Source organism: Saimiri boliviensis, chromosome 12, assembly GCF_048565385.1.
Source record: "Saimiri boliviensis isolate mSaiBol1 chromosome 12, mSaiBol1.pri, whole genome shotgun sequence".
Taxonomy (NCBI): Eukaryota; Metazoa; Chordata; class Mammalia; order Primates; family Cebidae; genus Saimiri; species Saimiri boliviensis.
In genome coordinates, this window is record NC_133460.1 from 58,133,960 (window position 1) to 58,150,497 (window position 16,538).

General features: G+C 47.6%; 1 long non-coding RNA gene across 3 annotated transcripts in view; it reads right to left on the reverse strand.

Annotated features, from left to right (window-relative positions):
• Positions 1-15,108, reverse strand: part of LOC141580601 (uncharacterized) — a 290,797-nt gene extending 275,689 nt beyond the window's left edge. For 2 of the 3 annotated variants that reach the window (XR_012512853.1, XR_012512851.1), the window contains exon 1: positions 3,898-4,231. This is a non-coding gene — a long non-coding RNA (uncharacterized LOC141580601). Of the gene's footprint in view, positions 1-3,897; positions 4,232-14,942 lie in introns of those variants that run through there. The other variant, XR_012512852.1, reaches the window with a different exon arrangement.
• Between the last annotated feature and the right edge of the window lie 1,430 nt (positions 15,109-16,538).

Here is a 16,538-nt window from a genome sequence, read left to right on the forward strand (position 1 = left end):
TACACTGCCCACTCCTTAATCACTTAGCAGCCTTCCTGGTTATCAGATCAGCTGCCAGGGTATCACAGCGTTCCTGTTCAAGGTCCGTAGAAACCTAATGCTACATCAGAATGCCTACATCAAGCTTGTCCGGGCCATGCCCCAGAGGCTGCATGCACCTGGGATGCTCTGAATGTGGCTCAACACAACTTCATAAACTTTCTTAAAACTATGAGACTTTTTTGCCATGTTTCCAGCTCATCAGCTATCGTTAGTGTTGGTATATTTTATGTGTGGCCCAGGACAATTCTTCCGATGTGGCCCAGGGAAGCCAAAAGATGAGAAACCGCTGGTCCACATCATTTACCACCCCTCATCTCATCACACAGGCACTTATCATCTCACATAATTGCAGGAAGGGCGACACAGGACAATAAGGCCTGGAGAGAAAGACCACATCCACACAACTTTAGTACAAGTATATTGTCATTACTGTGCTATTTTATTGTTACTTATTATCTTTTATCTTTTTTGTTTTTTGAGATGGAGTCTCGCTCTGTCACCCAGGCTGGAGTGAAATGGCTCCATCTCGGCTCACTGCAACCTCCGCCTCCCAGGTTCAAGTGATTCTCCTGCCTCAGCCTCCTGAATAGCTGAGACTGCAAGTGCCCACCACCACACCTGGCTAATGTTTGTATTTTTAGTAAATGGTTTCACCATATTGGTCAGGTTGATCTTGAACTCCTGACCTCGTGATCCACTCGCCTTGGCCTCCCAAAGTGCAGAGATTACAGGCATGAGGCACTGCGCCTTGCCTATTATCATTAACCTCTTACGGTGCCTACTTTTCTTGGTGCTATTTTGTTTTGTTTTGTTTTGTTTTGTTTTTTTGAGACAGTTTCGCTCTGTCACCCAGACTGGAGTTCAGTAGCAAAATCTCGGCTCACTATAACCTCCACCTCCTGGGTTAAAGTGATTCTCATGCCTCAGCCTCCCAGGTGGCTGAGATTACAGGTGCCTGCCACCATACCTGGCTAATTTTTGCATTTTTAGTAGAGACAGGGTTTCACCATGTTGCCCAGGCTGGTCTGGAACTCCTGGCCTCAAGTGATCTGCCCTCCTCAGCCTCCCAAAGCGCTAGGGTTATAGGCGTGAGCCACCACACCCGGCCAACTATGTCTATGTTTTAAATTAAACTTTATCATAGTTTTAAATTAAACTTACGTATGTTTAAGAAAAAACATAGTGTACATAGGGTTTGGTACTATCCATGGTTTCAGGCATCCACTGGGGTTTTGGAACGTACCCCCCATGGATGAGGTGGGACTACTGTAAATGGCTGTTGCCCGAAGGCCCTCGGTTTGAGGCCGAATGCCCCTCCGTACCGGCGCTTCCCGTCAGCTCTTTGACACGTCCAAGCCTCTCATCTGAAGTTCTGCTTGATCTCATGTTCCTCAGCAGCTCCAGCCTTCACTCACTCCTCTGTTCACAAACCACAAGACAGAAATGTCTCCCAACTGTCTCCCCTTCCGCCACTCCCCCAAGAGGGTAGTCTTCAAGGTCACCAGGCTCTGGCTGTGCCTGAGTGCTGTGGTTCATCTGATTGGCTGTGGGCGGCCTGCTTCCTGGGGTCCACTGCCTCTCCTTTCAACATGTCCCCCCAGCTCCTCTCGGTCCCCACCTCTCCTTTTCCCTGCCACTTCTTTCAGGCCACTATGTACTGCTCAGGCCCTGTTCCTGCTCTTTCAATCCTGGGGCTCCTCAGGTCTCTGTCCTGAGGCCTGAGCCCTTTCCACGCCTTTCCAGGCAAGCTCACCCACTCCACATTAGACTCGCACTTCCCAAATTCCCACACTCACCCCACATTTCTCTCCAGGCCAAAATGTCCAACTGCCTACTGGACTTTGCATTTGATCGTCTTGCAATCACTTCAGCCTCCACAGTTCCCACACGGACTCGTCATCACCACACTCCCTGCGCCACCTCCCTCACTCTTCTTCCAAAGATTGGCACTGCCATCTATTCTGTTGCCCGAGTCCCTCATCTGGGATTCAGTCTCATTTCTCTCTGCACCCCACCTAAAATCAGTCACCAGATCTCGGCAAGACGGCCTCTAAATTGACTTGAAATCTATTGTTTCCATTGCTGTCACCTGTTCCCAGGCTACCACCATCCCACTCCGGACCCCCACCCACACCTGTGTGCTCAGTCCTTTCCCCACTTGGAGGTAGAGACCTTCATCACATCACTTTCCAACTCAGAGTCCTTCCATGGATCCTACTGTCTCTAGCACAAAAGCCTCACTCGTCAAAATGACTAAGGTGCCCTCCGCATCTGTCCTAGGACCACCTCTCAGCCCCAAATCTGACCATTCCCTAGAGTCACACCAGACTCATTCCTCTAACCTGCTGCACACTCACACATGGGTCTTCACACTTCTGCCTTTTTTGCCAAAATGTCCTTCCCTGCCCTCCTCCATAGTTCAGCTGACGCCATCTCCTGCAGGACCTGCCTTCCCCAGGGAAGACTTATCTGGTCCCCCACCCCATCCTAGAGTGGCTGCCCTGCTGTCTACCCAACTATACCCGTGCCCTGCCCTGCTTTCCCTTCCCTCAGGACACGTCTCCCTTGATGTCAACTGCATAGTGAGTTATTTGTCTTCTCAGCTGAACAGGCAGCTCTGGGTAATCAGGAACCATTTATCATGACCTAGCATGGCAGCTGGCATGAGTGTGTGCTCAATAAATATTTGTGAATTAATGAATGATAAACATAATCACCTTGCCTCCTCCAGTCCCCACGAAACCTGATTTGACCAGATTTGTAGAGGAGTCTCTGCCTTCCCCTCCCATTCATCTGTTCAGCCACTCAACATCCATTTGTGGAGCACCCATCCTGTGCCCAGCCCTGGGGTGGGCACACAAATTACAAATGAATGGATTAACAATTAACAATACTATTCAGAAATTTAAAAAAAAAGAAATCAAGCTACCAATACACATGGCCAGAGGAGCAAATCTCAAAAGCAATAGACCAAGTGAAAGATGCCAGACACAAAGACTACATGCTTTATGTAAGCGACTCTCCTGCCTCGATTCTTGAGTAGCTGGGACTACAGGCACCCATCACCACACCTGGTTAATTTTTGTTTGTTTGTTTTTTTTTAGTAGAGACGGGGTTCCACCATGTTGACCAGGCTGGTCTCGAACTCTTGACCTCAAGTGATCTGCCCGCCTCAGCCTCCCAACGTGCTGGGATTACAGGCGTGAGCCACCGCGCCTGGTGGGAACTGTTTTTAGACTGTCATAGTTTCCCCTTGCATGTCTGGCATGGTGGCCACAAACGCTAATACTCACAGTGTCTACAGGTAACAGAGCATCATGGACACCTGGTGGCCCAGAAGCAGCTCTTTTTTATTGTAAGAATATAATTATAATGATGTTAAAAGAGAATTGGGGAAGAAGAGAAAATCAGCCCTCATTGCTACTTATTCCCTAGGTGACTATAAGTCATTTAGCCTCTCTATGCCTCAGTTTTCCTGATCCATAAAACAGACATAATTCTAATTCCTAACACATAGCGTTATTGTGAGAATTAAATGAGATAATTATGTAAAATGCTTTTAAAAACACACGGCAATTCCCACTAGCATTGCAGTGTCTCATGAGCTGGCTGAAGGAACAAATAAGATAATTCATTAAAAGAGCTTAGGGCAGTGCATGATACATGAGAATAAATCAGTTACATGTTATTGACACTATGGTTATGATCATAATTACTAGCCACAGCTTCTCCAGGATAATGTGCAACCTCTTAGACTGCCATTTGAGGTCCTCTGCAAATCCCCCACTACCTATCCCTCTGGTTCACGCTAGCTCTCTCTGCTCTCACACCACAATTGCAGGGGTGGGATCATACCTCACTGCAGGCTGAAATTCCTGGGTTCGAGTGATCCTCTTGCCTCAGCCTCTGGAGTAGCTGAGATTACAGGCACATGCTATCATACCCAGCTTGTTTTCTTTTTTTTTTTTTTGAGACAAGGTCTTGCTATATTGCCCAGGGTGGTCTTGAATGCCTGGTCTCAAGTGCTCCTCGCACTTCATCCGTTGCTCACGTACAGTACTACTTCCGGTGACGCAGGACGCACGCGTCTCGGCTCCAGAAGCGCGTCATATGACACACATCCGGTCTGCGGCTGCGGCACCCCACATCACCGGAAGCAGTGTGAAATAACAGCAGAAGTAGGAAGAAAGGCAAAGCATTATAACCATTACTACACAGTACAATGGCCCCCATACTCCCCCAAATGTACAACAACATAATGGCCCCTATAACCTCCCTTTGCCCAAAAGTCTCCCCCCACATTACTACACACCGTGTTTCCCCTATTATAAGACCCTGTCTTATATTAATTTTACCCCCAAAAGATGGGGGCTGTCTTATTTTTAGGAGGTGTCTTATAATAGGGGAAACATGCAGCAGTGGGCTTCCCACAGAAGAGGCCCACCGCTGCTGCAGATGTCCAGGACGCTGTATACACAGTGTCACAGGCTGATCACCGCCATCCCCGTATACAGCACTGGAGGTGGTGCTGGGCCTGTGACACTGTATACCGCTGTCTGGGATAGTGGAGGCAGCAGCGCTGGCTGTGAAGGGTGTCACACCTTGCATAGTCCGGCCCTCCAACGGTCTGAGGGACAGTGAACTGGCCCCCTGTGTAAAAAGTTTGGGGACCCTGACTTACATCATCACAAACATTGGGCTGGGAGTCAAAACAAGTTGGTTGATAAGGTCTATTTTTTGCTATTAACAAATCATCAGAGAAAAAAAAAAGCAGCAGCACCTATTTTCACACAGAAGCACAGGCCAGTGATTCCTGAGAGCAAGGACACAGATGAGGTAAACTCTATGATGGTCCAGTTTTCTCACTGGAGACACATTTGAGGTCATCGGATGAAAAGAGAATCCAGGCGGAGCACAGCAGTCCCACTGAGCTGACAGAGATTGGAGTCCAGGGAGCCTGAGGCTGCTGGAAGTTGTGGGCAGAGCACCAGAGAGGAAGGAGTTAGGCAGAGAAAGAGCTCCAGAAATCTGCATAGGGGTCCTCTCCAGCCTGTAGCCAAATTATAAGCTGTGCATGCCTAGGGTGAGAATCAATGAGGCCAGGCAAAAACCAACTATCAGAGGAAGATGACTACCAGGAAGTTGAAGGGCTAAGGAGTTCTTACGAAGCTGGGAGACTTGGAGTTCCAACCAATCAGGGTAAAGAAGGTTCATGGATCAACTTAACAAAGCTTAAAAATTGGCCTCAAAAGGAGCAACCCCATCCACAAGTGAACAGTTTCCTGCCTGTCAGAGCAACATCTTTAATACTCTAAAGAAAGGCAACAAAACCCAAACACTGGGCAATGTCCAGCATCCAAACAAAACCACCAGGTGCGCAAGAAAGCAGGAAAATGTGACCCACAGCCAGAAGAAAAATAATTCAACAGAAACAGAACTATGGCTGGGTATGGTGGCTCACACTTATAATCCCAGCACTTTGGGAGGCCGAGGCGGGTGGATCACGAGATCAAGAGATCGAGACCATCAACATGGTGAAACCCTGTCTCTACTAAAAATACAAAAATTAGCTGGGCATGGTGGTGCACACCTGTAGTCCCAGCTACCCGGGAGGCTGAGGCAGGAGAATTGCTTGAACCCAGGAGATGGAGGTTGTGGTGAGGCAAGATCGCACCATTGCACTCCAGCCTGGGTAACAAGAGCGAAACTGCGTCTCAAAAAAAAAAAAAGGAAAAGAAGGCCGGGCGCGGTGGCTCAAGCCTGTAATCCCAGCACTTTGGGAGGCCGAGGCGGGTGGATCATGAGGTCGAGAGATCGAGACCATCCTGGTCAACGTGGTGAAACCCCGTCTCTACTAAAAATACAAAAAGTTAGTTGTGCATGGTGGCGCGTGCCTGTAGTCCCAGCTACTCAGGAGGCTGAGGCAGGAGAATTGCTTGAACCCAGGAGGCAGAGGTTGCGGTGAGCTGAGATCATGCCATTGCACTTCAGCCTGGGTAACAAGAGCGACACTCTGTCTCAAAAAAAAAAAAAAAAAAAAAGGAAGAAAACACAAATGACCAATATCAGGAATCAGAGTGGATTCATCACTACAGATCTTATAGATTTTAAAAGGATGACAAAAGAATGTTATAAACAACTTTAAGATCACAACTTTGGCACCTTAAATAAAGTAGACAAATTCATTTAAAAATACAAATTATCGTCTGAGCGTGGTGGCTCATGCCTCTAATCCAGCTTTGGGAGGTCAACGCAGATGGATCACTTGAGGTCACAAGTTCGAGACCAGCCTGGCCAACATGGTGAAACCCTGTCTCTACTACAAATACAAAAATTAGTTGGGCGTGTTGGTACATGCCTGTAATCCCAGCTACTCAGAAGGTTGAGGCAGGAGAATTCCTTGAACCTGGAAGGCAGAGGTTGCAGTGAGCCAAGACTGCGACATGATGCTGCACTCCAGCCTGGGCAACAGAGCGAGACTTTGTCTCAAAAAAAAAAAAAAAAGGAATACAATTATCAAGATTGACATAAGAAAAACAAAACATAAATAGTTCCATATTTATTACAGAAATGTAACTCACAAAACCTTCCCTAAAGGAAACTCCAAGCCCATATATAACTATAGTGAATTTTATCATTTATATAGAAAATAATACCAAACACAAATTATTTCAAACCATAGGGGAAGATGGAATACTTCCCAACTTATTTCATGAGTTCAGCAGTACTGTGCTAACCAGCACCAGACAAACACAACATAAGAAAACTATAAACGAGGCCGGGCGCGGTGGCTCAAGCCTGTAATCCCAGCACTTTGGGAGGCCGAGGCGGGTGGATCACGAGGTCGGGAGATCGAGACCATCCTGGTCAACGTGGTGAAACCCCATCTCTACTAAAAATACAAAAAATTAGCTGGGCATGGTGGCGCGTGCCTGTAGTCCCAGCTACTCAGGAGGCTGAGGCAGGAGAATTGCTTGAACCCAGGAGGCGGAGGTTGCGGTGAACCGAGATCGTGCCATTGCACTCCAGCCTGGGTAACAAGAGCGACACTCTGTCTCAAAAAAAAAAAAAAAAAAACTATAAACGAGTCAAAAATCTCAGCACTCTTTTAAAAAAAAAAAACAGAAATCAACAAGGTGATCCTAAAATGTATATGAAGATGAAAAGGACTTCCTAGAATACCCAAAACACTTTTTAAAAATAACATATTTGGAGAACTTATGCTTCTTGATTTCAAGATTTACTGTACAGCTACAGAAATCAATAGAGTAAGGTATTGGTATAAGTAAAGATATATGGATCAGTGGAACAGAATAAAGACTGCAAGTAGGGGGACTATGCAATTGATTTTTTACAAAAGTGACAAGGTTATTCAGTGGGCAAAGAATTATATTTATAAGAACAGGTATGAAAACAAATTATCAGACTTCCAGTTTCTATTCCAGCGCGTAAGGAGCTTGGGGATCATCACGCTCATCCTCACAATAAGAAGAAAGCTAAACAAACTGAAAATCAACAACTCTTCCTGGAGTCATCAGAGAATTGAGGCCACAGGGCAAACTAATGCCTCCGAAACTGGAGAGATAGACACATGAAAACAGAATTACAACTTATTGGAGCAGAAACCCATCAGCAGAACCCTCTGCGGGAACCACTACCAGATTACTGTTACCCAGTACATCAGATCTAGCTCTCAACAACAATTTACAAGGCACACAAAGAGGAAAAAAGAAAAAAAAAAATACAGGAAAGTCAGAACAAGCACCAGACCTAGACACAGATAACACAGCGTATTGGAATGACCGGACCAGAAATTTAAAGCAACTATGATTAAAAGGCTAAGGTCTCTAAGGGAAAAAGTAGACAACATGCAACAGATGGGTGATATAAGAAGAGAGATAAAAAATTCTAATAAAGAATCAAAAAGAAATGTGAGGAATCCAAAACACTGTAACAGAAATTAAGAATGCCTTTGATGGGCTCATTAGTAGATTGGACACAGCAGAGGAAAGAATTTGTAAGTTTCCGGATATGACAATAGAACTTTCAAAACTAGAAAGCAAAGAGAAAAAAGACTGAAAGAAATTGAATGGAATATCCAAGTAGGACTATAAACGGTACAATACATGTGCAATAGGAATGTCGAAAGAAGACGAAAGAAAGGAACAGAAGAAATATTTGAAGCAGTAATGATTGACAGTTTCCCAAAATTAAGGTCAGATACCAAACCACAGATCCGGGAAGCACAGACAACAGTGAGTAGGATAAATTCCAAAAAATCCATACCTAGGCTTGTCATATTCAAACTGCAGAAAATCAAAGATAAAGAAAAATCTTGAAATAAGTCAGAAGAAAAGAAAATGTTATCTATTGAAAAGCAAAGATAAGAATTACACCAGACTTCTCAGAAACCATTTACAAAAGAAGAGTGGAGAGAAATATTTAAACTGTTGAGAGAGAAACAAACAAACCAAAAAACCCATCAAACTAGAATTCTGTATGTTGCCAAATTATCCTTCAAAAGTAAATACTTTCTCGGACAAGCAAAAACTGAGTGAATATGTTGCCTTGCAGGAAATGTTAAAAGAAATTCTTTGGAGAGAAAGAAAATGATACAAGTCAGAAACTCAGCTCTACATAAAGAAACATGCATAGAAGGATAAGTGAAGGTTAAAAAAAAAAAAAAAACACTTTCTTTTTCTTATTCTTAATTGATGTAACAGATAACAGTTTGTTCAAAATAACAGCCACAGGCAAGGGGCAGTGGCTCACACCTGTAATCCCAACACTTAGGGAGGCCAAGGCGGGGGTATCATGAGGTCAGGAGTTTGAGACCAGCCTGACCAACATGGTAAAACCCCGTTTCTACCAAAAATAAAAAAATTAGCCGGGTGTGGTGGCACATGCCTGTAATCCCAGCTACTCAGGAGGCTAAGGCAGGAGACTCGCTTGAACCTGGGAGGTGGAGGTTGTGGTGAGCCGAGATCGTGCCATTGCCCTCCAGCCTGGGCAACAAGAGCCAAACTCCATCTCAAAACAAAAAAAAAAAAAATAAAAAGAAAGAAAGAAAAAGAAACAAAATAACAGCAACAATGTATTCAATGATTATAGTTTATGGGTTGGTAAAATGAAAGACAGCAGTGTTACAAGGGAAGAGAGAGAGGGGAAGGAATACTTTGTTATTATAAGGTACACGCATTGCCGATGAAACAGTGTAGTGTTATTTGAAAATGGAGTTGGATTAGCTGTAAATGTATATTGCAAACTCCGCGGCAACCACTATGGAAAAAAAAAGTATAATGATACGCTAAGAAAGAAGATAACATAGAATCATATAAAATGCTTGATTAAAACCACAAATGCAGAAAAAAAAGTGGAAAGCAAACCTAAGAACAAAATCAAGGGCCATAACAGAAAACAGTAACAAATACGATAGAGAGACAAATGGATATCCATATGATGTGATCCACCTCACATCATTTATAAAAATGAACTCAAAATGGACCATATATCTAAACATAAAAAGCTAAAACGATAAAACATGTAGAAGAAAACTGCAGAGGAAATCTTCAAAACCTTGCTGGCAAGCAAAGATTCCTTAAGTCATGTCAAGCCCTAACTAGACAAGCAAATCTGATCAATCACGTTTTTGCTCTTCAAAAGATAACAATTAGAAAAATGAAAAGACAAGCCACCAACTTGGAAAATATTTTGCAACGCAGATATCTGACACAGCACTTAGGTCAAGAATTCATATGAAGAATTCTTACAACTCAATAAGAAGAAGACAACCAACCAATAAAACCAGGCAAAAGACTCAAATACGTGTTTCGCCAAAAAAGACATATGCACGTAACCAGATGCTCAACATTTTCAACACTGCTCGTTGTCATGGAATTGCAAATTAAAACGACAGTTGCCATTACATACTCACTAGAATTGCTCAAAGTTAAGACTGATGATACCAAGTGTTGACAAAATATGGAACAAGTGGAATTCTCATAAACTCCTGGTGGCTAAAATGGTGCAAACACTTTAGAAAATAATTTGGCAGTAAAACGTATACTTACCCTAACACTCAACAATTCCACTTCCAGACATTAGACCAAGGTAAATGAAAACATGTTCACATAAATGTTGATAGCAGCTTCATTAATAAAATCCCCAAACTGGAAATGACCCAAATTCCATCAATTGGTGAACAGATAAATAAACTGTGGAATGTTCATTCTCCAGAATAGTACTCAGCAATGCAAAGGGCCAAACTACTCACGTAAGATACAATATGCATGGCGCTACACAGAAAGTACATACTGCCTAATCACTTTTACAGAACATTCTAGAACATGCAAAACTAATCAATATTGGTAGAAATCAAATCAAATGTTGCCGGTGGCTGGGAGAGGGACTGATTGGAAAGGGGTATTAGGAGATTTTGAAGGATGATGGAAATGTGTGATATCTTGGATATGGCACTGTTTACACCACTGTATACATCTGTCAAAATTCACTGAACTGTACAATTAAAATGGGTGCATTTTGTAAATTATTTATCAATAACACTGATTTTTTTTTTATGTAAAAAAAAGAATGATTGGAAACAGAAATGCAGTATTTTCTTTAACAACCCAAACTGCTTAAGTACTACTTGGGAGCCAGGGAGGAAGGTAGAAGCTTTCTCAGAGAACCCAGTAGATCTGAGTGCTGGCCTGCATCTGCTCCTCTCCCAGGGTGGACTTGGACAAATCACTGAGAATACAAAGGTGCAGGTCCAGCCCCAAAAGCAGGACTCTCTATTGGGTGGGCGAGGCATGTGAGTGACAGTTACAGCAGGCACCCTGAGGGGGCACCTGCAAGAGGGAACAATGGCCAGTGGCCTGGAAAGTCCGGAAAGGCTTCCTGGAGGAAGAGACTTGGGCTGGCACTGCAGAATGAACAGGAGAGCATTGAGATAAATAGGTGGGGTATTCAGCCCCAAGGGAACAGCATATGTCTTGAGACAAGGGCAAGAAGGGTCATGCACTGAAGCTCCCTGCTTGAAGAACTGTTAGCTCGAACATCTGCTTCTAGGGGCCCCAGAGAAACCATCTGGAGCAGATGCTCCCAGAGACCAGGATGCTGACCCCTGGTTCCCACAGACTAGGTACCATCTCCTCTAGGAAGCCATCCATGACTGCATCCATAGTCATCGGACCAGGAGGGGGTTGCAAAGAGACATTGTATGAAAAACCAAAAAAATAAAAAAAAATTTAAAAAAAAATTTCATTGCATTCTTGGGTGGATGAAGAGTCCATGAGAGAAAACGCTTCAGGAAGCATCTTGCACAGGGCTGAGCCTTCAGTAAATATTAGTTTCCTTCATTATCCCCATTTTATGCTGGGGCCTTCATTATCCCCATTTTATGCTGGGGAAAACAAGGGGCTCAGAAAACCTAAGTGGTAGACCTGAGGGGGCAAGGCTTGCGAGTGGAGGAGCTGAAGTGTCTCGTTTTCCCCACCCTTGCCCACCCCCCAGGACCATATGATCACAGTACAGGAAAACCAAGGCCCACAGAGGGCAAGTGACTGTGCAAAGCCACACAGTCAGAACTCAGACTTGACCCCAGCATTGATGCCAACGCTGTCCCCTCCCAAAGAGCCTCAGCCTGGGATGACACTCTGAGGCCCAGACCCCAAGGGGTGCAAGATCCCCCAGCATGGCCTGGCTCTGCCTGCTGCCACCTTTGGGAGAAAGACACAGCTTCGGAAGGCCCACGGCAGGCTCTGGAGCTGAGCAGGGGCAGTGGGAAGGTGGGGAGGAGGGCCAGGACTTCTCCGCACTGAGCGGAGGGCCTGGAGCTGGATGTGGCTGGCCCTAAGCCGAAGGAGGGATGTGGGATGGGAAGTGGGCAGCTGGGACCAGGAGGAGGGCAGCTTGATGTCTCCGAGTCCCCACATGGAGCCCTTCATGTTGTCGCTGTGCTACTCCCCGCACTGTGCCTTCTGTTCCCCAAATGGGGTGGTCTTGCCGATCAAGAAGACATAAAAAAGAAAAGACTACAGATGCTTTGACATCAACAAATCAGGGTTCTTGTCTCTGATCTGCCAGTTCCAGGAAAGACGCCGTTAGACAGTAGAAATTCTCTGAGCCTCAGTTTCCTCCTCCATGTCATGGAGCCAGTAGTACTATTACTAGAGCATGATGCTATACTCCCCCTAAAATCGGTCTTGATTGTTCTTTCTAGAAACGTAATTCTGACCACCCGAACCCTGAACCTGGGAGGTAGTGGTTGCAGTGAGCCAAGGTTGCGTCACTGCACTCTAGACTGGACAACAGAGCAAGACTTCATCTCAAAAAAAAAAAAAAAAAGAGTAAAGTGGGTGCGCTCAGGCTGTCTGGTTGCCCGCTTTGTAGGTGACGAGGGTTCCATTGAGTTACAATTAGAACTCACTGGAGATGTATTTCTATGACCAAGGCTGAGCATGTGAGCAGCCTCCCTTCTCTTGTTTGAGAGACTCTGCACTTGCTGGAAATTGAGTAAAGCAGCCTGGGCCTTAGTTTCCTTGTCTGGGAAATAGTTATGGTGGCTGCAGTGTGTACTGTGAGACTCAACCCTTCCGCTTTCCTGCTATTAAAAATCCCTTTAGAGAACAAGATGGCCCTAGCTTCCATATCTCCATCCAACAAACTTGGAAAAGGGGGAAAGAGTAGAACTTCTCCTTTCCTGGCCTCCTCTGCCACTGCTGTGAGTTATTCCCAGGAAACCAGCACAGGCCACGGAGGACATTCATCTTTAAGAAGGCCTGTGCCAGCCAGGCGCCATGGCTCACACCTGTAATCTCAGCTTTTTCGGAGGCCGAAGGGGGCAGATCATGAGGTCAGGAGTTCAAGACCAGCCTGGCCAGCATGGTGAAATCCCACCTCCACTAAAGATACAAAAAATTAGCTGGGTGTGGTGGCATGCGTCTGTAATCCCAGCTACTCAGCAGGCTAAGGCAGGAGAATCACATGAACCCAGGAGGCGGAGATTGCAGTGAGCCCAGATCGCACCATTGCACTCCAGCCTGGGTGACAGGGTGATACTCTGTCTCAGAAAAAAAAAAAAAAGAAGAAGAAAAAGAGAGACCTGTGCCATGTCAGAGCGACATGTGTCAGAGGAATGACTTGCTTTACAAAGAAGGTGCTTCTGTCAGAGAAGGAGGTGGCCCTCGGGGTTCCCTGACATCACACATCAGAGCCACCCTCAGGGTCCCAAGGTGAGAGACAGACGTGGGAGGTGTGAGTCCTGCACAGAGCCCCAGTGCCCTGGTCTGAGGTAGAGGCTGGAGGGAGCTGGCTCAAGGGCTGGGGTTAGCACTTCGGGGAGGAGGGGGCAAGACTTGAAACAAGAGCCTGAGAGAGTCCCGAGGATGGAGGTCAGTGGGAAATGAAGCTGCATTTCTCAGCAGGGCCTGCCCCAGCCAACATTTTCAGACAAGGGGCCACCCTGGGCATGGGGAGGAGGGCACCCCTCCCCAACACTGGGCTGCTGGAGGAGTCCAGGGGCCGGGGTCTCTGTCCTGGGCAGGAGCCTAGTACAGGCCAGGTGGGACAGTCTCCCTCCATGACTCTTGCTCCTGGTAGGAGGTGGGTCGCCTTATTTTTCTGAAAAGAAAGTCAAAGTCTCCTTTGTCGGTCTTCCAGCCTCCAGCTCTCCCCGGCAGCCCTCTTCCCCTCTGCTGCCTAAAGAATCCTCTGGAACATGGCCTCCATCACGTTCTCCCTTGTTCACCCGCCTACAGTAGCTCCCCATTGCTTCAGCAGGTCTCCTGGACAGGGCTCAAGATTGAAACCTTTGTTAAGCTCACAGGAGTCACATCCTCCGGTCTTACAGCCTCCAGAGTCCACCGGCTCTTGGGGACTTCTCTGTGCCTCTCATTTGATAATTAAGCCATCTGATGCTCAGAGAGACTAAGTGACTTGCTCAAGATCACACTGCAGGGGGGCTTGAAATGCAAATCCAGCTTACAGAGCTCATGCCCTGTCCACCGAAGGGCCAAGGACCAAGAGCCCAGGACAGATGCTTCCGGAAGCTGTGTTCCTTAGCTGGGTCAAGCAAGCCTGGGTAAGACAAATGGCAGGGAAGGCAGGAGGTGGGAGCTTTGAAAACAGTGATATGCCAATGGCAGAGCCCACACCATGAACCCAGAGGCTTGGACCCTGGCAATGCTGGCTGAGCCTCAGCTGCCTCCTGTGAAAATGGAGCCCTCCCAGGTTTCTGCAGGACAGTGGCTGACTGGTCCGTGCCCCAGCCCAAGCAGAGTGCACGGTAGGTGTTCCTTCCCCATTTCTGGCTTTTGCACAGGATCCAGAAGCCCAGGGTCATGGGTGTAGCCTCCACCAACCCGAAATCCATCAGGGACCCAGTTGGCACTACACCCATGCCATGCCCATGCCCACACCCACAGTGAGGCCTTGCAGGCCCAGTAAACAACCTCTTGCCCTCCTCACCAGAAGGAAACTTTTGAAAAGCAGCAGAAACAAACATCTCTGTGTGCTGTGTGTGTTGGTGACAGGAAAAGGAACATTGCTTCAGAGACAAAAAGGCCACCAGGGTTGGGGGCAGGGCCAGGCAGAGGCAGCCAGAGGAGAGAAACAGAAACGGAGATCTGATAAGGGCGCCCTGCTCCTCTGGGCTGGGGCCCTGGCACCGCGGGGAGCTCGGCACCTCCTCAGCCCCTCTAACCGCTGAGCTGGGGCTGCGGGGCTGCGGTGGCCCCGGGGTGGCTCAGCGGGCCTCCCCTCTTCTGGAGTGGCCATTTCACTGGGTGTCTGCCTCCAACTCTGAATGGTGGGGGAGAGAAGTAAGGCCCTGGATTTGGGAACCAGCCAGAGGCTCTCAGGTTGGTGGTTTCCTTTGCCCAGCTTCGCTGTTGACTTACCTGTGGTCTTGAGCCAGTCTCTGACCCTCCGGGTCTCAGTGCTGCCCAGATGAGAGCGCTGACCGTCTATGATCACACTGTCAGAACACAGTGCTGGGAAGCCGCAGGTTCAGGGTGATGGGCTTGCTGTGAGGCTCTGAGCAAGTGGCTTCCGCTAGGGTGACCACAGCATTCCCAGCTTAGCACTGAAAGTCCCGCATCCCAGGAAACCCCCCAGCCCTGGGCAAACTGTGAAGGTTGGCCACCCATCAGCCTCTGGGCCAAGACTTCCTGGAGGAGCCTCTGGAGGTCTTTGCCAGCTCACTGCTCGGCCCCCTCTAGGACTGAGGGTCGGACCTGCCTTCCTGGACGACTTGGATCCTGAGTGGAGGGACAGGACAGAAACCTGTCCTGGTGAACCCAGGCTGCATCTGGGCCAAGCAGGCTGCATGGCCACATCTGGGCCAAGCAGGCTGCATGACCAGGTACCGGAGATCGGGACTGGAGCAGGAACAGATACAGGCACTGGGGCAGGGGAGGTGACTTGGAGAGAGTGGTCCCAAGGGCCTGAACCTGAGGGTAGGGGTCTGATCAGCAGAGAGGAGCAGAGAACTGCATTCCAGGGGAAGCCGCAGCTTGGGCAAAGGCTGGGAGGCTAGGTGGTGGATCACGGACGCCAAGCCCTGTGCCGAGCAATGGCCAGGTGGCAGGCCCCAAATGGACCTCCAGGGCCTCCAGTCGAATTTCTAAATCCACTGTCTCCACTTTCTGAATTCCCCTGCCCGTGTCCACTGCCAAACAATTTGCGCCAAAACAAACACATAAAAAAGAAAAACCCAACAAACAATTTTTTTTTTTTTTCAAATAAAGATACACTTTTCCTGGAAACTAAAAGCCCCCCAGGGGGGCTTTCACCATATCTCCAGGGTAATAAGACATGCCTTGGGCAGTCTGGAGAAGTGGTGAGCTCAGAGGGTGAGGCGCTTCCTGGAAACCCAGCAAACACATTTCTGTCCCTCTCCTGGAAACTGCAAATCCCCCCAGAAGGTGAGAGGCAGATCCGAGAAGACACAGTGAAAGTCAGCTCCACTCATAGCACAGACGGCTGTGCTCCCATGCCTCCCTGACGACTCTCTGAGCAGCCTAGCCAGCAGGGGCAGACGGCCTGCTTCAAATACCCAGGGTCTGCCCACACCCGGGTAGGGTGGCTTCTTCTGGCACTGCCCACTTGCTCACTTGCCCTCCAAAGCATCTCACCAACTCCCCTGGTGGCTGGGAGTCACCTGCCCATCCTAGTTGTGTGTGCCCAAGCAGCCTTGTCCTCAAGCCTCCACATCCTAGCCAGATGGCCCTAAATAAGTCACTTACCCTTTCTGAGCCTCAGTTACCTCATCTGCTAAAGGAAGGTTGTGTGGGGATTCTGCCCACCAGAGTCATCAGTTCTGCAGCAGGCGCCAGCTGGGTGTCCCCTAATTCAATTCAGTTCAAACGCCATCCACCTGGAGAGAGCATCAGACCCCACGGGGTGAGGATTCAGTCCCCTAATACAGAGCCCCACTTCCGATGCCCACCACAAACCCCACGCTTCTGACCGTTTGTTTATGATTTGGGGTTCCT